This window comes from Macaca thibetana, chromosome 17 (genome assembly GCF_024542745.1).
Source record: "Macaca thibetana thibetana isolate TM-01 chromosome 17, ASM2454274v1, whole genome shotgun sequence".
Taxonomy (NCBI): domain Eukaryota; kingdom Metazoa; phylum Chordata; class Mammalia; order Primates; family Cercopithecidae; genus Macaca; species Macaca thibetana.
The window spans coordinates 15,616,830-15,641,107 of NC_065594.1; the positions used below are offsets into that span (position 1 = coordinate 15,616,830).

The 24,278-nt window shown below is 41.4% G+C and overlaps 1 protein-coding gene across 1 annotated transcript in view; it reads left to right on the forward strand.

Moving 5' to 3' along the window:
• The window catches only part of EXOSC8 (exosome component 8), a 668,826-nt gene that overhangs the window by 383,669 nt on the left and 260,879 nt on the right, over nucleotides 1-24,278 (forward strand). The gene's annotated exons all lie outside the window — the stretch shown is intronic.

The window sequence follows — 24,278 nt, forward strand, 5'->3', positions numbered from 1 at the left end:
GAAGCACCAGTTTCTAAACTTGCTCCCCTGTCTTGAAGTATGCCTCCCATCCCTCTGAGAGACGCTGCCACTTCAATCTAATGCCAGGTCCCACTCTCCCACTCTCTGTTAGAAAGTCCCCTGGTATACGTTCCTATCAGTCCAACACTCTGGACCTAAGACTTCAGAGAGCCTGAGTTATTCAAGAGAGAATACTCCCAGGCTGTGTGTGGATGGGTGTGGTATGGATGGAGTCCGGGAGGGAGGTCTGTAGCAGAGGAGTTCGTGGTAGACTCTGGATCTCCCAGAACCAGCTCTCTGCAGTATCTCTCTATCAGTGAGAGGACAACTGTGCTTTCTTGGTTCCTGGTTATTCAGCCAGTCCAAGCATGCATCTGTGTGCACGAACACACATACACATACACACAGAAACTCACAGACACATGCCCTTCACCCACACATACACCATCCAGGAACAAACAATAATCCTGTGTTCAAAGACAGTACTTCAGTTTTCAAAGTCCTCTTACTTCGATTTCACTCTGCCTTCAGTGATGAGCCGAGAACAGTAATTCCCTCTCACTCATCCTTCTCCTTCAAAACCATGCCTAAACATCCACCACTTTGTAAGAAACATTTCCTACTAATACTGCTTTTCATAGCAACAGAGCCCACGGGCCCCTGCAGTCACTTCTGACTGTGCAGAGACCTCATCAAACCATTGCAAGCATAGCTTTTCTTTATGTTGGATTGGGTCCACTCTGGGTTAAGGTGTTTGTCACCCTGGACACTGTAATAAGACATTATTATCAATGGGAATTTATTAAATGAATACAAGTGGTGTTTGGTTTTCTGTTCCTGTGTTAGTTTACTGAGGATAATGGCTTCCAGCTCCACCCACGTCCTGGCAAAGGACATGATCTTGTTCCTTTTTATACCTGCATAGTATTCCATGGTGTATATGTACCACATTTTCTTTACCCAGTCTATTATTAATTGGCATTTGGGTTTATTCCTTACCTATGTAACAAACCTGCCCATTCTGCACATGTACCTCAGAACTTAAAATAAGAATTAAAATTAAAATAATAAAATAAAATAAATGAATACATCCTTTGGCACTAGATAAAACAGACATAGTTCCTGCCCTCATGGAGCTTATAATCTAGTAAGGAAGATACAAAAACAAATGAGCAAACAATATGTACAACTGCAATTGCAATTAGCACTATGAAGAGAATAAAATTGTGAAATAAACAACAAGGGAAACTCACCAGACATGGGTAGTCAGAGAGGGCCTTCCTGATAAGATCATAGTATTTGAAGGATGTTGAGGAGAGTCTTCTCCACAAAGGGATAGCATCTACAAAGGCCCTGTGGCAGGGAAAGGCTAGGCTTGTGAACAGAAAAGTCAGAGTGCTGGGATGCAGAGCATGAGGCTGGAGAGGTGGGCAGGATAGGCTATGTAGGAACTGGTAGGTTAAAGTAATAACTTGGATTTTATTCAGAGGGTGACAAGAATCCATTGAAGGATTTTAAACAGGTAAGTTATATAATTGAATTTTTGTTTCAGAAAGATGACTGTAGATGCTTTGTAGAAAATAAACCAGAGATGGACAAAAAGTCCTATTCAGATCCACCCTGGGTGGGGTATGGGAGTGGGTGGAGAGTTGTTCTCCCAGCTACAAATATCTGCTCATCTTCTAGCCATGGAAACGGCCTGAGCTGAGAATGAGTGTTGCCACACACCCCCCTCCCTACGCCTCCCGTTTCTACCACGCGTTCACCTCCCTCTCTCCCTCTCCTGGTCTCTCTGTCTCTGTCTGTCTGTCTCTCTCTCTCTCATACACACAGACACACACACACACACACACACACACACACACACAGAGATACACATACACACCTTCTCAGATTCTTCTCTCCTCACCTAATGTGTCCCCATTTGGCCCTCATTAAAGTATTTCAATCATGTTTCAGTCCATTTAACTATTACTCCAGTACTTTTAACATGATGTGTGACTAATATTGTAATGAAACTCTAATACTGCAGCAAAGTTGAAGCATTTAAAATTGTTGCTCCTTTTAAAATTCCATTCTCAAAACAGCTATTATTGTTGATGCACTATATAGCTCATTCCTATGATTCCAGGCTCTTGTGGAGAGTTGACATTTTTGGGTGGTTTCTCCTTGGTTGTTTATCTGCCCTGTTTAGCTAACGCTATGGGCCATAAAACACAGAATTTGGATTCAGACCAAGACCTAAATGTTAACTCTACAACCTTAGGCAACCTTCTGAGATTCCAGATATTGGTAACTAGAAGAGAATAATAACCTCCTTACAATGTTGTGAGAATTAAGAAACTATGTGTGTTAACAGTGGAGGGTGTCCAGGTTCTCGGAATCTTAAACAAAAAATTGGACAAAATGCACAAACAAAACAAGGAAGAAATGAAGGGTTTTATTGTAAAGGAAAGTACACTCCACCATGTGGGAGTGGGTCTGAGCATGGGGGCTCAAAGGCCCCATTATTTAGAATTTTTGGGTTTCAATATCCTACAGAGGATTGGGGTGCACAGTATATAAATGAAGAGGATGAAGTAAAGTTGCAAAGTCATTTACTTGGCCTATGCCCTATGGAGAAGATATTTCCTGTCATAGCTGAAGTGTGAATTGTCCTTAAGTTTCCTGCCTCCAGACCCTATTTTCCTGCCTCATCTCCCTGAGAGATGTGATCACATAAATCTTTATGGGAGGCAGAGGGACCGATGATCTTTTTCAGTAACTGCTTCATGCTGGCTTGGGGCATAGTCCCTACCTATTGGAGAATCACAGAACTTTCCCTGCTCTATCTAGTGGAGACAGGGTAGCATCTTGATGTCCAAGGGTGGTGTCTTCACCTGGAACTGGCTGGAACCTTTGTTGCATCATCATCTGAAGCTTGACGGTCTCCAGGCGAGAGGAAATGAATTTGGTTAAAAGATTTAATGGGAACTTCAGGGGGTGGATACCTATGTTGTCAGAAATGTTTGCCATAGAGATTTGCAGAAGAAAAAAAACAAAAGCTTGTCTGTTGTAGAATCCATGCATTTCTGTAAAGTCTGAGCACAAACAACTCCATCTGGATTTGGTTTGGTCTGTTGGGGCCCAGGGCATGAGTGCATGAGCTTAGTCGAAAACAATGGCCTCCCAGAATTTTGTTTTAAAAATTCCCCCTTCTTGGTCAGGTTCTCACTTAGGTATGTGTGTGACCAAAACTTAGGGCTTTAGTGTCACTCTCAGTTACCATCATTTTGGGTTTCCAGTCTCAGCACATCATTCATAGGTTACGGTGTCCTCATGGTTGCACATTTCTTTCAGCTCTTATCATTCCAGTTGAAGAGAGACCATTTGATGTTCTAGAGATGGCTGCATGCAACCTCTGAGGGAATACAGTGCACCAGGGAGACTATTATTATCATTACTGGAAGGAAAATACCCAGAGTTCAGAGTATGCTCCTTAACCAGGGTCCCTAGAAACCAAACCACCTACACTTCCCTGGGTTAAAGAATGAGCCAGATGAAGAGTCTACTCACTTGACTAAGTGGTCTTTTCATTCATCCCCTACAACTGAATTCTCATAATCTGCATTTGACATGTTTCTCCATAGGCCACAAGCATCAGCAGCCACACAGGAACTTCTTCGTTTAGCCAATTCTATTACTTAGCATAACTTTCACAAGAGAATTTAAAATCTGTTGTGTGTAACAATAGCCTTTAAAGTAGAATTTGCTATAGAGCCTATCATGAGGGATACATTTCTAATCATTGCTTCTTTTACTTTAAACCATGGAAAAAAGACCCAACAAATGATACCCTTCTAGAAGAGTGAAAGCCTCCTGGCAATGTTCTCTTTAACCCATGACGTGGGTTAAGAGGGGTGTTTTGTTTTGTTTTCAACTGATTATGAGGCAACGTATGAACCACTAAAGTTTCTCAACTGCATTGGGCCGTCATCTTCTATCTATCAAAGTAGAAGGTTATCCATGTATAAGGCTGGCTGCACACTTCTTCACAAAATAAAAGTATACCCCATAAGTGCACATAACAGACCCAAAAAAGGGTGGAAAAACACTTCGGTTGTTGTAGAGACATAAGCAGGAAAAAAATATTCAAAGATAAGAGTTTCATGATAGTAGAAGTCTTACTCTGTGAACTTGGGAAAAGCTGTTTGCTTCAAGGATGCCATCTTCTCCTTGGGAGAAATTTCTCTGGTTAGCTTTACCTCGATGATTCCAATGGGTGCACAGTTCCAAAAGTGTGGAGGGACTCTTTTCACTTGTGAGACCATGAACCCAAAGCCCAAGGTCCTGAACTTTAGCTGCAGTGAGGATGGTAAGGATGGTCTTTCTCTGGTGTTATAAGAAGATTCAAACCTTAAAAAGCTTTTTCACCTAGTGAAAATACACTGTAGCATAATAATCTACTGTTGTAACATCAGCCCTCTGGCATGGGAAAGCTTATATACAACCAGAAAACATGCATTGGAAATAATAATTGAATGAAATCCCTTTATGAAATGTTTAAATGGCCCACAAGGTGACCAAATGCACATGAAGCTTTAATTGTCTTCCCAGGAATACAGGACCAAGCATTGGTTATAAACTATTTTAAAAATTTCAGTATCAGCTGGTTTAACACGAAAGTCTGACAAAGTATTTTCTTGGTATTTAATTTTTTTTCTACTTGGGTTAGTAGCTTTATACAAGGATATTTAGTTATTTCTGTGGTTTACAATAACTTAACATAATAACCATAATTATCATTGATAGCATGTACTATTTTAGAAATCCCATACAATTTTGGAACCTATATTAGTATTATTCACAAAAATATAACCTAAAGAAGACTGAACATCATTTTGGCAATCCCATATACCTAAACACATCAATTAATCCTGTTTACCTCCTTTCTGGATGTTTTCAGGGGCCCTCTGATCCATCGAGAAAGCCAGGCATTAGGAAAGACAATTTTGAAACTGAAGTTTGATTTTGGAATTCCAGATTATTTATTTTGCCAAAATAATGACTCAGAAATTTTAAAATAGTAAAAATCTTTTACAAAATACGCATACACACACACACACACACACACACATTCTACTGTTCTTACACACCTTGCATGTAAAACTGTTTCCAGTGGTCTTAATTGCATGTTACAGTGGCGACTCTTAGCAATTTTAACTTTAATGTAAAACCTGGTAAGTTACATTCTGATAAGGTTTGACTATTTCCAGCATAGCTAGGGGCGTGGCCAACTCCACATGTCCCCAGGCCTTACCTAGCTGGAAAGCAGGCAAGTTAAACAAGTTTCAAAAGCCAAAGAAGCAGTTTATGACCTTAAAGCATTTAGCAAACCTAATATTTGAACATAATTTAGACCACATGTTTACATTTTAAAGACATTGTATTTTCCCAATAATCTTTAAAACTCTCTTTACTTCCCAAAGATTGCTAAAGTCATGTGAACTAAAAGGCATTAGGCTTTCTACTTTCCTGATGAAATATTTGATTTAAGCTCTTATTATAATTAAACCAATTAATTTAAAACTTTACAGAGGAAATTAACCAGTTTTCACAGAGAGAAAGAGGCCAGAGACTGGCTGGTGAGAAATTCTTACCCCTTAGCTGGCATGCTAGGTTTCAGAGTTCTTTCTCTGAGTGGCCCTAGGAACTATGCCCTAAGGAGACGATATTTCCTGTCATAGCTGAAGTGTGAATTGGCCTTATGTTCCCTGCCTCCAGACCCTATTTTCCTGCCTTATATGTAAACTGTCTAGTTCACATACTTGGCGAGTAATATCATGTATGCAAATGTTAAGCAAACATCATTAACTTTTGACTTCTGAAGATTCACATTTTCCCATTATTTCTGCCCACCACCTACTTTCTCTGCCTTCATGCATCCAATTCCTCTTCCATTCTCCCTTTCTTCGCACACCTGCCCTAGTCTCTCTTTTGCTGAGCCCTTACTGCTCTGCTGTCGTCTTCCTGCTTTCGCCTACTCTCTATCTATGTCTCGCCATGACCTCAGCAAGGATGCATGGGGGGAGAACTCACTGAAATTGTTTCTCTCAACGGCAATATCTACTTACTTCAGTCTATCCCCTTCCCAAGGACTGAGGGTGTTGGGAACAGAGTCATGTGCCATAATACAAGTAACAGTGGTGGAGAAACAAATCAGAAACAAGGGCTGCCAGCAAGCACCCTGTGGCTTATGAGGCACAATGAAGGTGCTGAGGGATTTGGGGTTATGATCAAACTTGAACTGATCCTAGGAAAGTCGGACTGGGATGCAACAGTGCTGGAGAAATCAGACATCATGCTCTCTGTCTATATGTTCAAATTCTCCAGAGCTGGTCCGATTCACCAGCACCACTGTGCCTCCAGTTCAGCTGCACAGCACGTTGCTGATTCTCAAACTGGCCTTATTTTCTTAATTTAGAGTAGTCATCACACTACTTATCCCTAGCATTCACCAGCACTTCTTGAAGAAATTTACACATTGTTATTTAAGGCTTACCAAATTTCAAAAAAAAAAAAAACTTTCTTTGTAATAAAATTCACTCACCCCCAAAGATAGAGTAACTCTGATGATTCAGAAGCTCATTCAAGATCTTCCAGTGCCTCAAACTTATTATTATATACATCATTTTTTGCTCCCTATGCATAGATGCCAGTCTAGAGGGAATTCTGCTTAATAAAATTCCAGATTAGTCTACTATAATACAAGTTATAATAACATTAAAAGTATTTAAACATGCTTATTGCTAGTAGTAAAAACAAAGTGGTTTATCTCAAAGTGATTATTCAAGCAGGAATAATAATAATAAATAATATTAACTGCTAGCACTTACATAGTCATGGCTGGCTGTCACACACTTTTTTATATTTACTCTTGACATCCCATGAGGTAGGTACTATCATTATTCCCATTTTACAGACTGGGAAACTGAGGAAGATCACGAAACTAACGAGTGGTAGAATCAAAGATCCAACCCCAAAAATTCAGGCTCTAAGTTCTGCAAATTAACGACTAGGTTTTGCTCCACCTTTTTCTTCCCTTCAAACATTGTCACTTTTAAAATATATACTTTTTTTATGTTTATTCACAAAAGTAGCTGAGAAATAAATGTATAACCAAACATTAAACTTTGTAGTAGATCCCAGGCCAGTGTAAACACACACTTGCTGAAAATGAAAGCGGCACCAGGCTATACTGCTTTCTTACGTAAGTGTGGACACAGATCCCACACAGCCTCCTTACTCACTGACATGCCCAAGGCCAAAGCACTACTAACAACAGTCCTGCTTCCCAGGTGTGGGCACAAAGATGACTCAGCTCTACAGCATCCTGGGGACATAGAGATGCCTACACACAAGATGCACCTAGGAGCCCCTTCTTGGGGAAGATTCATTTCTCATAAAACGAACAGGTATTCATCCATTTAGCAAATGTTTCTTAAACACTTACTCTATGCTAGGCATTGTTCTTTGCTTTTGGGATTCGACAGTGAGCAAAACAGACAAAAATCCTACAAGAAGTTTATGTTTTAGTGGAGAAAACAGACAAGTATAAAATATATAGTAAATTGGATAATTATAGGTGCATAGGAGAAAACATAAAGCAAGGAAAAGAAATAGAAAGAGTTGAACACAGTTGTAAGTTAAGACAGAAGTGAAAATAGAGACCTTCCTCAGAAGATGCTATTTGAGTTGCAAAAAGCATCTTTTTGCTCCTCCTTCTCATGAAATTACAACCCGAAGGATGAACTTCAGAGGATTACAGTGTGAAAATGGTTGTTGGACCTCCACTATTTCAACCATTTGGAGTCAGCCAACATAAAACACAAAACATGTAAAAGAAATAATGTAAAACAAATCAAAATAGAGCTTTCACAGATTTCCCTGGCCAGGGGTTGGGGCAGGGAGAAGAAAAGCTCTTTCATACATTGAACCTACATCTCATTTGCTCTGTCTTCCATTGCTGATGTGGTCTATATGGGCAATTCCAAGTCCAAAGGTTTGGATAAGTTTTTTTCACCTAATTGGAATGAATACATACTTTAATGTCCTGCCAACTCAGCCTCAGCTAAATGGCTAGAAGCAAAATAAACTGCTATTAGAATTTTCTAGTTGGAAAACTAGCTCTACTGGAAGTAAGTATAAGGTATGGCAGAGACAGAGGAAGAAGTTTGCTCCCATGTTGGGGATGCTTGAGCCAGCTCTTGACCATACAGACGAGTGCCAAAGAAGGCATTCCAGTATCAATAGCAAGTCCAAAGGCATGCAGGCTGAGAATGCTCAGGATGTGCAAGGAATCACTGGGCATTCCAGATTCTCAGCACACAATGCAAAAGCAGGGAAACAGATCAGTGCAGAACCACCTTCAAAGTGCCTCTGCCTTTCACTCCTAGTGCGGCATCTTAATTCCCAGTGTTCTGGTGGCTGAACAGAATCTCAAAGCCTGTAGCTAGATACTGTATGCAGCACTTCAACGGGGTGGGGAGCGGGGACTGGAAACCCAGGATGGAGGACAGCGGCCCTGCCAGAGAAGGCTGCACCTCCATCTCTGCAGATCTGAGGGTGTGGTTTCCTGCTGATGACCCCAGGATGACAAAACACTCATTACGGTGCCTCCAGGCAGTGGTGGGAGCCAGGGTGAGTCAGGACCCAGCCGTCCAGGACTGCCTTTTAGGCCACATTAGATTTGAGCATTATCATGTGGCTGGGAGTTGCTGCTGAGCCCTCGTAAGCAAGGGAATGACATGGTCTTCTGACTTCACAAGTTTATTTTAAAGTAGAGGGCATAATATTTATTATTATTACTATTATTATCTAAATGTCAACAGCTTTAGGGGTACAAGTGGCTTTTGGTTCCATGGATGAATTGTTTAGTGGTGAAGTCTGGGCTTTGTGTGTACCCTTCGCCCGAGTAATGTACATTGTACCCAATAGGTGATGTTTCATCCGTCACCTCCCATCCTTCCCCCTTCTGAGTCTCCAGTGTGCATTACTGCTCTCTGTATGACTTTGCATACCCATATCTTAGTTCCCATTTGTAAGTGAGGACATGTGGTATTTGGTTTTCCATTCCTGAGTCACTTTACTTAGATTAATGGCCCCCAGTTCCAAGCAAGTTACTGCAAAAGACATTACTTCATTCTTCTTTATGACTGAGAAGCATTACATAGTGTATACACACTACATTTTCTTTATCAGCTCATCAATTGATGGACATTTAGGTTGACTCCATATCTTTGCATTTGTAAATTGTGCTGCAATTAACATACAAGTACAGTTGTCTTTTTTGTATAACGACTTATTTTCCTTTGGGTAGATACCCAGTGGTGGAATTGCTGGATGGAATGGTAGGTCTACTTTTAGTTCTTTGAGAAATTTCCATAGAGTTTTCCATAGAGGTTGTACTAAATTACATTCCCACCAGCAGCATGTAAGTGGCCCCTCTGAAGTATTGCTTTTCCAGTTCTTGAAACATATGATGGCTTTGTAATGTTTGTAGGATGAATGAGGGAGTAAAAGACAGACCAAGCAGGAAGAAACAAATTCCCTCCACTCCCTGAGAAGGACAGCATTAGTATCCTTAAACTCAAGAGGAGAACTGACTCACAGTGATTTTACTGGCACCATCTGAAACATCAGTACAAGCAACTTGACTTTCTGAGGATCCTCCGAGGAGCTTTCCATGTGTCTGTTGCATCATGCCAGCTATAGCAAACATTTTTTTGCTTAGAAAAGTCAGTGGAAAGAAGTGAGACTGCAAGACATGTAACAAATTGGGTCACTGAGTTTTCAAATTTGAGTAGTAGTTTAGTAAAGCAGCGCATACTATATGGCATGAAAATATTCATGGGGACATGAGGAAAGTGGTAATAAGCCAAAGAACACACACACACACAAAATGCTGAACAGGAAAAAGGATCTTATTTGGTTCAGTGAACTCAGCCTCTTTGAAACTTTAAACCTCTCTCTGACTATGCTCTTGCAGCTCTCAATCAGCTGTTCTATATAAATATGGAAGTATTTCAAGCTTGTTTGTACTCTCCGCTTCAGTGACCCTGCAGACAATTTATCCCACACTGTTTACAAGGCTGTATGAAATCCACAGTTCTGCCTGAATTCTTTTTCCCCTTTAAAGGTTTGGCTGCCTCCTGGTTTGGGCTCCGTTTGACTTGTGAGAATAATTTGTTGCACTCTACCCCTTCCTTCTGATGTTATCCTTCATTAGCCCCAAAGCCGCAAAGCTCCTCTTCTCCAAGATTTCCCCTGGTCTCTTCAACTTTTCTTCCAGGAACAAGCTCTAGGCTGTGTCCAGTCAGCAATGCCTGCTGGTTTATTCTTCTGCACCCTGAGCTACTTCAGACTGTCTTGACTGGTAATCCCAGCAAAGCTAAGGTCTTAGAGACATTCATACTCCAATCTATAAAAGTCTCTCCATAGGATTTGATTTTCAATTATATTGTCATGAGAACGTGCTGAAGGAGGAAATTCATTTATGAAATCAATATGCATGTGAAATGATTTGTGACAGAGCTAACTATTAGATATAAATTTTTCCAAAAGCATTTAGAATGATCGGTTTTGCATTGGTGATGGAATAGCTTTTCCTTATTCTTAGTACTACCTCTGTTCCAAAATAAAACTACAATATGTGGGATTATTTTACTGTAATCTTGACACAGTTCTTTCTTCCTATATGAATGCCATTTAGTATCTCAAATTTGATGTAGTAATTTAGATGAGGAATGTGGTCATTGTGTATGAAGAATAGCATTTTTATTTTTTTTGAAACTGAGTCTCACTCTGTCACCCAGGCTGAAGTGCAGTGATATGATCACAGCTCACTAAGCCACGACCTCCTGGGCTCAAGCAATCCTCCTGCCTCAGCCTCCCAACTAGCTGAGACCACAGGCACGTGTTACCACACACAGCTAATTTTGCATTTTTTGTAGAGATGGGATCTCACTATGTTGCCCAGGCTGGTTTTGAACTCCTGGACTCAAGCAATTCTGCCACCTTGGCCTCCCAAAGTGCTTTGATTACAGGCATGAGCCACTGCACCCCGCCAAAGAATAGCATTTTTACAGGTGTTTATTTCCTTATAATACACTTTTTTCTCTACATAAACCTCCATGGTTCTAGCCTGAGCTGGGGGAGAGAGAGCAAGTAGGGAGAATGTCAAGACCTTAGGAAGAGGGTTCAGGAAGTGGGGAGAGACCAAGGTCACCAAAAACAGCCAGAGCAGTTATGGGGGGAAATAGTCTGGTTTATAAAGGCAGGTCTTTAGGAAGGCACTTGAGTGAGCCAATGCCAATGTCCAAAGCAGTGGGGACCTCAGCCTTCGCTCTCTCCTTCCTTGTCATGTGGATTTTCTGAATGAGTTGCCTCCACTTCCTCAGTCTGTGTGTGCTGCCTAACTACTTACTGCAGTCTGATTTCTGCTATGCACACACACACACTGGCACAAACACATACTCACACACACAACCGTGACTGAAATTGCAGTGCTCTTTGAAGGATGTTGCTTCTGTCCTTTCCTTGTCTGAACTCCCTGCAGCACTTAACACACTGTTGACTATTCCCTCTTCAAAACGTGCTCTTCCCCTAGTTTTCAAAGACCCCACACTTCTTCGGTATTCCTCTGGCCACTCCTTTCCAATACCTTTCTCTGCATCTTTTTTCTCAACTCTTCTTTTATTTTTATTATTATTTTTTGAGATGGAGTCTTTCTCTGTCACCCAGGCTAGAGTACAGTGGCATGAAATTGGCAAACTGCAATCTCCGCCTCCCAGGTTCAAGCGATTCTCCTGTCTCAGCCTCCCAAGTAGCTGGGATTATAGGCACCCACCACAATGCCCAGCTAACTTTTTTTTTTTTTTTTTTGTACTTTTAGTAAAGACGGGGTTTCACCATATTGGCCAGGCTGATCTCAAACTCCTGACCTCAGGTGATCCACCCACCTCAGCCTCCCAGAGTGCTGAGATTATAGGCCTAAGCCTCCACACCTGGCCTACAACTCTTCTGATAAATGTTTGTGTTCCCCAGATACTTGTCCTTGGCTATCTTTGTTTTCACTTCACACAATCATGTCCACTCCCATGGCCTCATTTCCATCCACATAATGTTGACTGTCTGCCAACTTACAATCTAACTACCTTCTGCCCCAAACTCAGCACATCCAAAACTAAGTTCCTCATCTTCCTGCCATGAAGCCCCCAACCTTCTCCCTCTCTTGCTGACTCTGCTGACACGTGCCTCCACCGACTGCCTCACACACAACCACAGCATCCTCACCTTCAGGCCCCCCTAGAGTTCTTGAATTCACACATCTCTCCCTAATATCATTGCCCTGTTTTGGGCCGCATAGCTAGGATCCTTCACTGATTTTCTGGCTTCTAAGCTCATCTTCCTGCAATCCAATCTCCAATCTACAGGCAAAGAAGTATTTCTAAAAAGAAAATCCAATCCATCATGTACCATCCTTCAGTGGCTTTCCATTGAGCCAAGAATAAAGATAAAATTTCTCCAGTGGGTCCAAGGCCTTTGGGCATTGCCCTGCAATCCTTCATCTCTTACCACTATCCTAACTTCCTTCGATGCACCCCCACCCATCTTCATACATGCTGCTCTGTTTGTCTAGGACCCCAATTCCTCCCTCATCCCTAACGCCTGGCTAGATCATACACATCCTTGCTTTTCACTGAAACATCAATTTCTCCAGGGAATCGTCTGTGATATTTGCAGGCGGGGTATCTCCTACAGGTTTCCTATCACCTGCTGTTAATGGAACATGCAGCACTCACCCCTGGGGTGATTCATCTGTCTCCCGTCCCGCATGGTACTCTGAGCTCCTGAAGACAAGGCTGCAGGCTATCTCACAGCCCAGGGCGAAGCACATGAAACCCCCTCAATAAAGAGTCCACACATGAATGAGTGATAACCTAGGAAAAATGGAAGTAAAATTTCCTCATGTGTATCAATGTTTCCATACAGAAACCATTTAAATTAACAAAAGAATTTTCACTTTTAAGTGTTTGTCTATAAGCTGCACAATGCCCCATAAAACAAACGAAAACAGAAAAAACATCTTAGTTTAAATGTTTTTTCCAAGTCATGTACTGCATAAAGCTCAGCACAGCCTCTTTCAGTGTTTGCAGGTCCCGATCTCTGGCTGCCCCAGGCTTTGGACCTGTTCCTTTCAGCTTCTTGTGAGGCAGGACTGGGAGCACTGTGTCCTCCACCCCATGCCCTTGCTGTGGACTGTGCGGCCCCCAGCTGTTCCTAATTCTCTTCTGGAGCCACTTTCTCCTTGTTGAAGGAGCCCCTGTGACTCAGCAGCTTGTAAATGAGTTAGACCTTTATGCTCAAAGCAGACTGAACACAATGAACCACCGCATACTACACGGCAATTAAATTAGAGAAACATTTAACAGACCTCTGCATAATCAGAAGGTACCTGCTTATAAACTGCAAGTAGCTAGAATCTTTTTTTTTTCAAGGCAAGATCACAATTCAGCCATGCTCAGCCACATTGTCATAGTGAATGCTAAACTACAAGTAATTTCTTGTGAAGGAAGCAGGATATTAGTCCTTGGTGCTCCAGTTTCCCTCCCACAGAAAAAAGATGTATTTTACCAAAAATAACTTATACCTTGGCATCCAGTGTAATGCAAATTTGATAAAAATATAAAACTCCGTTAAAATTAGAGACATGAGAACACCAAAACTTACTCTTCCTGTATAACTGTAACTTTGTACCCATTGACCAAACTCTTCTGGTTCCCTCCCTCCCATCCTCCCCAGCCTCAGTTAACCACTATAGCAAATAACAATGCAGTGAATATTTTAAGATAGCTAGAAGAAATCAGAAATGTTTAAAGTGACAGATACGGTAATTACCCCAGTTTGATCATTACATTATGCATACACACATCAAAATATCACATTGCATCCTGTAAATATGTACAATTATTGTGTCCATTATACATTTTTAAAATTAAGCAAAAGAAAAGAATGAAGAACATGAAATCCTTTAGCTCACACAATATGCAGACTGAGAACTTTGGTGAATTTTAGAAGTGCAGGTTTCAGATTGGGCCCTGAATGTGCTAATATAGGGTGTATAGATCATCTGTTCCTAATGCGTGTGAAGACACACTTTTTGTAAATAGCTTAATGAATATTTATTGTAATCACAGTATAGAGTTTATCCTAAATTTTTACTTCTTTGCACCTCCTTACAGACTGAATACAGAAGCTGAAAGATTAGCAGCCTCAAAGAATTTTAAATACTTATCTGGAATGGCTGCTATTATAGGTCCTGTAGTTATATAGGTTCTGTGATTCACTAAACAATTACTCAGCATTGAGTATGAGGAAAGCACAGACTCTGTCCTCACGTTACTCACAGTCTGGTAGGGGGCAGAAGGAGAAGAAGTAGGAAAGAAAAAGAAGAAACAAACATGTGCTGGATGTCTGCTGTGCATCAGGCACTATATGAGATGATATATAATTTCATGGAATATCCATGATAATCCCATGTGATTTGGATTATTATCTCTGTCTTTCAGAGAAAGAAACAGAGGTTCAGAGTGATCCATTCCCCAAGATCACACAGCTTGTAACTTGCTGCAGAGCAATGCAATAAGAGCTCTACTAGCCAGAGAAGGAGGTCCGCCCATGTAACAAGTACAGTGAGAACAAATAGAAAGGTGAGAAGGGGCTTTGCTTTGTTGGACAGCATGAGTTTAAAGATTCTGATTTTGACATCTAAGTTATCCCTGAGAAGACGTGCTTTAGACAGCTGGATAAATGGGTCTGGAGGTCAGAAGAGAGCCAAAGCTGAAGGCATGAATAAGATCCTTTGGGATGATGTACGAATCCAAAAGAGAAAAGGATGAGGATTGAACTTTGTGGCTTTTAAGAAAAGAGTACTTAAGCGGTACATAGGCTGGACATGATGGCTCACATCTGGAATCCCTGCATTTTGGAAGGCCAAGGCAGGAGGATCACTTTAGGCCAGGAATTGGATACCAGCCTGGGGGCAACATTGCAAGACATCTTTACAGAAAAATACAAAAATTAGCCAGGCATGGTGGCGCGTGCATGTAGTCCCAGGTAATGTAGTCCCAGCTACCTTGAGAGGATGAGATGGAAGGATAGCTCGAGCCCAGGAAGTTGAGGCTGCAGGGAGCCAAGATCATGCCTCTGCACTCCAGCCTGGGTGACAGAGTGAGATGCTGTCTCAAAAAAAAAAAAAAAAAAAAAAAAAAAAAAAAAAAAAAAAAAAAAAAAAAAAAAAAGCACATAAGAGGAATCCACAAAAAAGTCTAAGAAGAAGCAGGAGAACATAGTGTCATGGAGTAAAAGCCGCAAAAGAGGAGCAGGTGTCAAAGGAGGGCTGCATTGAATTATTGAATTTTGCTGTTAATATGGGAGGGCCTGGGTTGTGCTATGGCCTAGGAGGCAGCCCATGGCATGAGAGACAGGAGATGAACAGGAAGGGGACCATCTTCTCCCTCTAGATGGCAAGCTCCACCTAGCACATCAAGTCAGGCTTGTCTTTTCACCTCTTTACTTCTAGATCTGGAATAGGGCTATCCATAGTCTCTGAAATACTTGTTGAATGGCTGAATGAATGATTTAATCAACTAATGCTTAAAGATGTGAGGTCCTAGAGAAGAGGGGAAGAAATAAAATCCAGAGCGAAGATGGTGACCTCAGCGCTGAACAAGAGGAGGTTCACCTCTTCCTTTGAAACTAGAGTCACCAACACCAAGCATTCTGCTTAGAATAGAGGAGACATTCATGTTTGTGAACAAAATCAATGAATTATGTTCAGAGCATTGTAACTCATCCATGTTCCTTAATTTCACAGTTAGAAGGTTTTATTGAAAAAATTAAGTCCAGTAAACTAAATTGGATTTTGGTCACCAACAATGATTCAGTGATTTTTAGTAGACATGCTAAAATGGCCTTCTCTTGATTTTTAATTATGAACAGCATAAGCCCTTTGCTGTTGATAGCTTAATATTACATTTGACAAAGGAAACTGGTTATTGAGCATTGTAGAAATTAGGTTATTTTCAAATCTGATGAAGATTCTCATGCTACTGTAATATAGGATTTATCCATAAATATTCATGGATAAATAAAATATGAGATGCATACAAATAAGAATGAAGTGTAGAAATTTGCTTTTCTAACTTGATACTAAATCCAACAATGAGCAAAGAGACCATAGGAGAAAAAGAGATAAAATGTTAAGAAACTCTTAGAAAGATAATCAGATAGGCCTAGAATCTCATAGAATATGTCAAAAGAAATGTAAATGTGTGGAGAATTGAGAAATGGCTCCGGAGGGTTTATCTTTTCCATTTGTGTTCTCCAAGTGCCATCCGAGGCAGCACTGTGACCCTGGCCCCCAGATAAGAGCAAAGCCTGTGCCCGGAGTCGGTGACCTCTGTCACAGAAATACCAACTGTCTCAGTTCCCTCTGCATTTGCATTTTCCTCCCTGACTTGGAAGGTCTGCATTTCCACATTCAGGCTTCCATAGTCCAGTTGAAAGATCACATGGCTGCCTGTCTAGCCCTCCACTGACAGGAATAGGAAGCTAGTCACTTTCAAATGATGCGACTGCCCCTATGGGTTATGGAAGACTGGAGAATGAAGGCAGCTTCTCCCCTTGTTCAATGGGTAAACTTGTGTAGCTCTGGTCCTAGATTCCTAAGAGGACACCAGTTTTCTCTAAACTCCCCCCAACCCCAATGTTTTCCTCAAGGAATGATGTTTGGATAATAAAACATGATTAAGTAATTTCCCTTCCTCCCCATTCCCATTGTTGCCACATGGACAACTGGGATTGAATGACTGAAACAACTTGGAAAACTGCTACAATCTCCACACTGCTGTCTCCCATATGTGATCCATGCTGAGCCACGCTGGCAGATACATCTTCTGAGCACATAAGTGATTTTCCATTTTGAAGCCATGTTCAAGAACATGCAGTGGCTCCTGTTGCCTTCCAGGTCAAGTCTCCCTTCATGCAGCTTTGAAGACCTTCAGAATTTGGCTCCATTCCTACTTCACACTCCTGCCCTCCAAGTCACCCTCCTCCTGGATAGAACCACCTCCTTTCTGCACAGAGCCATTCTCATCTCTGCCCCACTGCCTACCCTGGCCTGTCTCCATTCCCCCATCACCCCTTTCCCAACTCCTTGCCTGTCTCTCCAGGGCCAGGTTAAACCCCGCTCTCTGGGGAGTTCCCTGCTGGTGACACTGGCAGAAAGAGAGGAGTCTTTCTGCATGAGGCAGACAGTCCAAACAAGGATATACTTAATCGTACTTTGTTTGTTGGGGTTCCCTTGGAAACATATCTTAGACTTATTTCTATATTCCCTCTATAACTAGGGAAAGGCAAAGCCAATAGTAGGCATACATACTTACTGGCCCCTTGATTGTGGAGCCTCTACCTGTCTTCTTGCCCTGAGGCCATAGGGGTTTATCTCTAGTTGAATGTCTGCAGCTGGGGAGCCAGGTATTAACATTCTTACTACAAACTCAATTCTCACATTACCTCTTTAGCAAATGCAAATCTTTGCTGGTTGAGTCAGAGAGAAGCTTCTATAAATTCATTCAGTGTTAACCAAATTTTAATGTTAGCCTCTGGCGGGTTTTCGCTGCTTTCTCAGATATGTGCAGTTGGTTGCAAATCTGCGTCCTATTTGAAATGTGATAAGAAAGCTAAAGAGAGTAATTGATGGGGGAGCTTACCACTATGGAAACTAAGCTTCCTTTGGTCATCCTCAGCTCTTTTATGTTATCTGCTAGTCTGGACCAAGCTCACATATTCACATTGCCTGAAAACCTTTTCATGATTTCAAATGGCACATTTCAGGGCTACTTACATTTAGTGTCTGTTTCAACACTTTTGACTCACTGAGGAGCGACACGGTGGCTGATGTGCACAGAAATGGAACTCGTAATTCTTGGTTTAACTCTTAAAACCCTGTTCCTCAGATACTTACAGAAGATCCAGGCCTTTCCTAGACCCTCAAAAATCCCTTTTGTCAATTGTTTCAAATATTAGAATTAGCTTCCCCTGAGATTTTTACTCTAAATGTTAATTATACATTAACAGAAGAACTAGAAATAAATAGCATTTATATTTTTGGTTTTCTGTGATTATTTATGTCTCTGCCTTCAGAATGAAATCATTTCCTTCCTGCCTAATCAGGCTGAATTTAGGTAACAGAATATAGCTGTGGACCTAAGCTAGATTTCAAGAAAGAAAAATAATTTCACAGCTGACTATGCATGTCTCTATTGCCATTACTAGTTCATCTTAATTGAATGCTGTCTGCGCACTTCCTGGCAAACCACATATTCATCCTTCAAGACCCAGTTCAAACGTCGCTCTGTGAAGCCTTCCCCAGCTCCCCTGGCAGAGTTTAGCATCCCTTCTTTATATTCCAGCGGCTTGTGTTTGATTCCTTGAACTCACAAGGAACATTATTGAGCATCCACTTTCCATGACTCAGTGCCCTTGCCATAATGTACTTCATGGATTGTATCAATGGACCTGTCTGTCTTCCTTTCTCACTCAAATTGCTCAGGGTGAGTGCTACGTCTTACTCATGTTTGTATATTCGGCACAATGCCTAGCACACACCAGAGGCTCAGTGGGATGATTTGTATCAAAGGCCACAGGAGGCTGGTGGTGCCTGAGCAGCTGCTTGAGTAATATCACCAAAGATAGGCAGATTGATTCATGTAGGCTGAGCTTTTGAAGTGGAAGAGTTTGTCTGGGATTCTAGCCACAGAAAACGGAGAGAATGGAATGGGTGGGGAAATGGGTTGCTAGTCAGAGAGTTTGAGCCATCAACAGGAACCACGTAAATAGCTCCTGAACATGCTTCTGTTACCTCACTATTACTACTGCCTCCAACTTTTTCAGGTATTCCTCGTTTCTTGCCTGAATTTACTAATAACCACAAATTGTCTCTCCAGGTTCCTTATAGTATTCTTTTCCGCCATTGTCTCCTCTTATCCATCTTCGACATGACCTCCAGCCTGAACTTTCTAAAAACAAGTCCAGTAATTGTTTGCTTAAAATCCTTTCAGTGCTTAAAATCCTTTCAGTGATCACACACACACTTGCACACACACACACACACACACACACAGGCAAATGCACGTACACATTGCCTTCATTCTGTAACCCGCAGTCCTTGTTGTGATGTTCAAGGTCCATGCATGATTGAGCCCTTCCTTTTTGTCACTGTTATCCCTCCACACACACACCCTGCTCTCCAGTTATATTAAACTACTGGAAGCTCCGTGAATGGTCCAAACCATGAGACCTTTGTGCCTTGGTGTATGATGCTCCTTGCTGTTACAAAACCCTTATTACTTTTTGTCTTACTCAATTTGCTTACTTCTGCCTAAACTTCAGATTATTGCTAAAGTGCCACCTCATCTGAGATGGTTTCCTGAACCACTCCCCACTCCCTACTGGGGTGAGGTACCCAGTGTGCCCTCGCCTATACCATCCTACACATTCCCCTATCTTGGAATCTCTCATGTGGTGCGCACTGTCTGACTCCTCCAGGACACTGAGTTTCTTGAGAGTAGGCATTTCTTATTTGCATTGGTCAATGTCTAAGTGAGTGCTTCCCTGACCATCCCACTTAAAATAACACACACGTGTGTGAACATGCACACACACACCCCATGTTTCCTATTCTTATTCTCTACTTTATAGTTCTCTCCATAGCACTCATCACTTTCTAATAAACTATATAATTTACTTATTTTGTTTTTCTTCCATTTCCTTCATTTCATGTAAACTGCACGAGGGCAAGAATCTGAAAGCCTGTACTTTTTGTGTTTTTGAACTATCTTGAATTTTCCTGGTCTGATACTGATTTTTCTATTCTACTCAGCCCTAAGTTAAGATTGAGTTACTAAGAAATAACCACATGTACTTTTCTCAGAGAAACTGCAGGAGTCCTTTTGTTATTGTTCATGCCCACCAATATCACCGTGATCTTGTTTTTCCAGAACTTGACTACTAGAATGCTCAAAAGTTTGCTCCGGTTTCGGTTGTCAGAATTTCTGCTACCTGTTCTCAGACTGATTTCTTCTCCTAACCCTATAAAATACTTCCATGGTTTAGTCATTTCTAAGTAGCTGTTTTAGAGGCTGTCTTCCCTGATGCCTGCCAAGTTGGTTAATGGAAACTTTTGTTCCTCTTTGCTATAGTTTGAATGTGTCTTCCAAATTCCATGTGTTGGAAACTCAAATGCTCTTGTAATAGTGTTAAGAGATGATTAGGCTTTTAAGAAATGATTAGAGATCGAGTGTGGTGGCTCACATCTGTAATCCCAGCACTTTGGGAGGCCAAGGTGGGCAAATCATCAGGTCAGGAATTTGAGACCAGCCTGGCCAACATAGTGAAACTCTGTCTCTACTAAAAATACAAAAATTAGCCTGGTGTGGTGGCACACACCTGTAGTCCCAGTTACTCGGGAGACTGAGGCGGGAGAATCGCTTGAACCCAGGAGACAGAGGTTGCAGTGAGCCGAGACCGTGCCATTGCACTCCAGCTGCATGACAGAGTGAGATTCCATCTCAAAAAAAAAAAAAAAGAAAGAAAGAAATGATTAGGCCATCAAGACTCCACCCTCACCAATGGATTATTGGTGCTGTTATTAGGAGAGTGGGTTAGTTATCTCAGGAGCAGGCTCCTAATAAAAGAATGAGTTCAGCCCGCATTTTTTTCTGTTCCTGGAATACATTTTCTCACCATGTGATGCCTTTTGCCATGTGAGAATCCTCACCAGTTGTCAGCACCATGCTCTTGGGCTGCTTAGCCTCCAGAACCACAAGCCAAATAAACTTGTATTGTTTGTGAATAACCCAGTCTGCAGTATTGTGTTACAGCAGCAGACAGCACAGACACTCCCTTTTTTGCTTGTTTCAATGGTTTTGTCTGTTTCATCCACTGCTATTTTCCCAGAGTCTAGAACAGTACGTGACATAAAGCAGGTGCCCATTAAATGTTTGCTGTGACATTTTTCTCCTCAGGATTTAGTATGATACCTGGCACATAATAGACCCTCAATACATGTTAACTGGACAAATTAATAAAGGATTGAAAGAAATGGGGGTGCAGAATTACATCAAGGAATAAAGTTGGTGAAAATGTCATTCTAGACTCTTCCTTCTTTCTCACATCCTATGTCTAATCAATGATCAAGTTGTTGGTTCATTTCTTTAAAACTTTGCTAATATTTTCTTTTCTACTACTTAGTTCAGGTCCCTATCACTTCTAACCTTGACTATTACAATATTCTTCTAGTTTCCATGACTTTAGTCTTGCTCTCTTTCGATCAATTCTCCTCTTAGTGATGTTTCCAGAATGTGTCCCAGAGTATCACTCCCCTGACTGGTGAATCCCATCATCTGAGGGATAACATTTAGATTCCTTTGTGAGAACAACAACGTCCTTCATGACTAGGACCCTTTCCATCCTCACCTTCTACTCCCCTTCTACCAGCCCCACATGTGCTCTGCACTCTTTCCATTCCAAATTATTGCATTTCTTCACGCATTTCTCTTTCGTGCTTCTGTGCCTCTGTTCTCTCTGCTCGGAATAGTTCTCATCAATTTTGTACACATGATTAACTTTTATGTATCCTCCAAAATTTAGCTTCACTGGCATGTCCTCCTTAGAGTCCCCTTTAATTCCCAACTAGATTTTGTCCTTCCTTCTTACACCTCCCAAAGCACCCTTCACCTTATATATTGTCATCATTTGCTTGTGTGTCTGTCTTGTTCCCAGAAATGTGAGTTCATTGAAGGCAGAGACTATGTCTTATACACTTTTGTGTACCCAGAGCTTAGCCTCATATTTGCCATTCAGTGGGGACATGAAAAATATTTTTTTTTTGCTATGAAGACTTGCACATTAACCTTAAAATATGAAAGTCCTACTTTTTGGAAATCATTTGATTTTTCAGCCTTTATAAAGCCCGTCTAGCATATTTCACATTCTAATGGTAATTATGGATTCTTAGTTGAATCTCCCTCTGTAGGTTTCATGGCAAGGACCAGTACTTTATAAAGATTTTCTTAGGTTCAACCTTACGTTTCTGTATTGAGAAGCCCTTTTATAGGCAGACCTTTCTGCCCAGATTTTCCTTCTTCTGTGTTATGCACAGTTTATAGAAATTATTGAAAACCAGGTTGCTTCCTAGGTTCAACACCATACATTAATGTTCCTCATTTACTGCCTGACTCATTCTACACAGTAATATCAATGCCCCAGCAATTCTCCTGAGTTGTCAGTGGGACAGAGTTCACCGTTATCCTGAAGGGAAAGATGAGAATTTGAGCATAGGCTTTTTCAAAGTTACAGGAGAGTAGGCTGGGAGCTGTGGCTCATGCCTGTAATCCCAGCACTTTGGGAGGCCAATGTGGGCGAATCACCTGTCAGCAGTTTGAGACCAGCCTGGCCAACCTGGTGAAACCACATCTCTACTAAAAATACAAAAATTAGCCAGGCATGGCGGCTCGCGCCTGTAATCCCAGCTACACAGGAGCCTGAGGCATGAGAATTGATTGAACCTGGGAGGCAGAGGTTGCAGTGAGTCGAGATCGCATCACTGCACTCCAGCCTGGGCAAGAATGAGTGAGACTCCATCTTAAAAAAACAAAAAACAAAAAACAAAATTACATGAGAGTAGGTTTAGGGAATTTTTTAAGCCTCTTAATCTTTCCTCATAAGCTTATATTAGAATGAAGAGTAGCTCTTTCCATTAATTCTAAAGTTTATGACATCAATTATACTTTTAGCTACCCCTGCAACTGTTACCACTTTTCCTGCTTAAAAAGTAAAATGGATGTAAATGATGAGTTGATGGGTGCAGCACACCAACCTGGCACAAGTATACATATGTAACAAACCTGCACGTTATGCACATGTACCCTACAACTTAAAGTACAATAATAATAAATTAAAAAAAAAAAGTAAAATGGAAAATAAAGTAATGAAATATAAAATTAGCTTAAAGATAATTTACTAAAAGGGAACTGATAATATTTGGCAAACGAGATAGAATTAGATTGAGTGCTATCCCAAGAGCTATCTTGAATGCAGAGGCAAGAAAAAAGACAAAATTATATTCAGGAAGGAAACAGCTCAAATGCAGAAGAGACAGGATGGGGCATTAGGGTGAAAGGGCAAGATGAGGGCATTGATGGGCAGTGAGGATGGTGACTTGAAGCATCAAGCAAATAAAGCACAGAGTGGAGAAGGTGAGACTGGGCAGTTCAGGACATTAAGTCACGAATACGCCTTGTTCCAGGTTGCCATCTATACACATTTCTTAAAGGCGCCGCACTCCATTTATCACCATCTGCATACATAGAGTAACAGTCTAGTCAAAGCAAGGTCAAGGTTTCTTTAGGTTTCCTTGGCAGAACTTTGTGAACTTTTGTGAATGTGCTAGAGATGGGCCACATACTTTCTGGTGCAGACCTCCACGCCACAGCTGAGGTACGGTCAGATCTCTGTAAACCTGGACATTCATACTCCAGCTAGGCTACCACAGCTCCACTTTCTTGGCCATTGCTCGAGTCCCATGGGATCCCATCATCTGGGGACGGTTTCAGCTATTCCAGGCCTAGCAAGGCAAAAATCAAGTACCGAATGGATAGATTTTCACAGAGTAGAAAATCAAGAAATGGCATCCCTGGGATGAGCCCAGGAGCCAATTCTCCAGTTTTCAGCAGGGCCCAGTGGCATAAATGAGAGAATGGGAATCCCCTCAGGCTCTGTACCAGACGATGCCTCAAGGGTTATCTTTCAGGTACTCCTATCCTCCAAGTATCATCTGGTTTATAGTAAGCAAGAGTGTGACTCATTAAAGGCACTACAGCAGATTTAATACACATGAAGTCAAAGCTGTCGAATCGAATCCTCTGTGCACCTGAAATGTTAGGGCTGGTGCCCATTACAGAGAGAACTTACGAACAGCTTTGCTGGTGGGGGACCTCATGCTTGAGGTATGCAGTGGAGTGTTCCCCCGTCAAGTAGACTGCCAAAGTCTGAAGTCCTTGACATCTAACTCTTCATCCAGGCTCACCCTGGCCCTCTACAAAATTAATATATTTGAGTAAACATATTCTAATCAGACTATAAATAACTTCAGTTAGTTACAAGTGTGCAAGTTC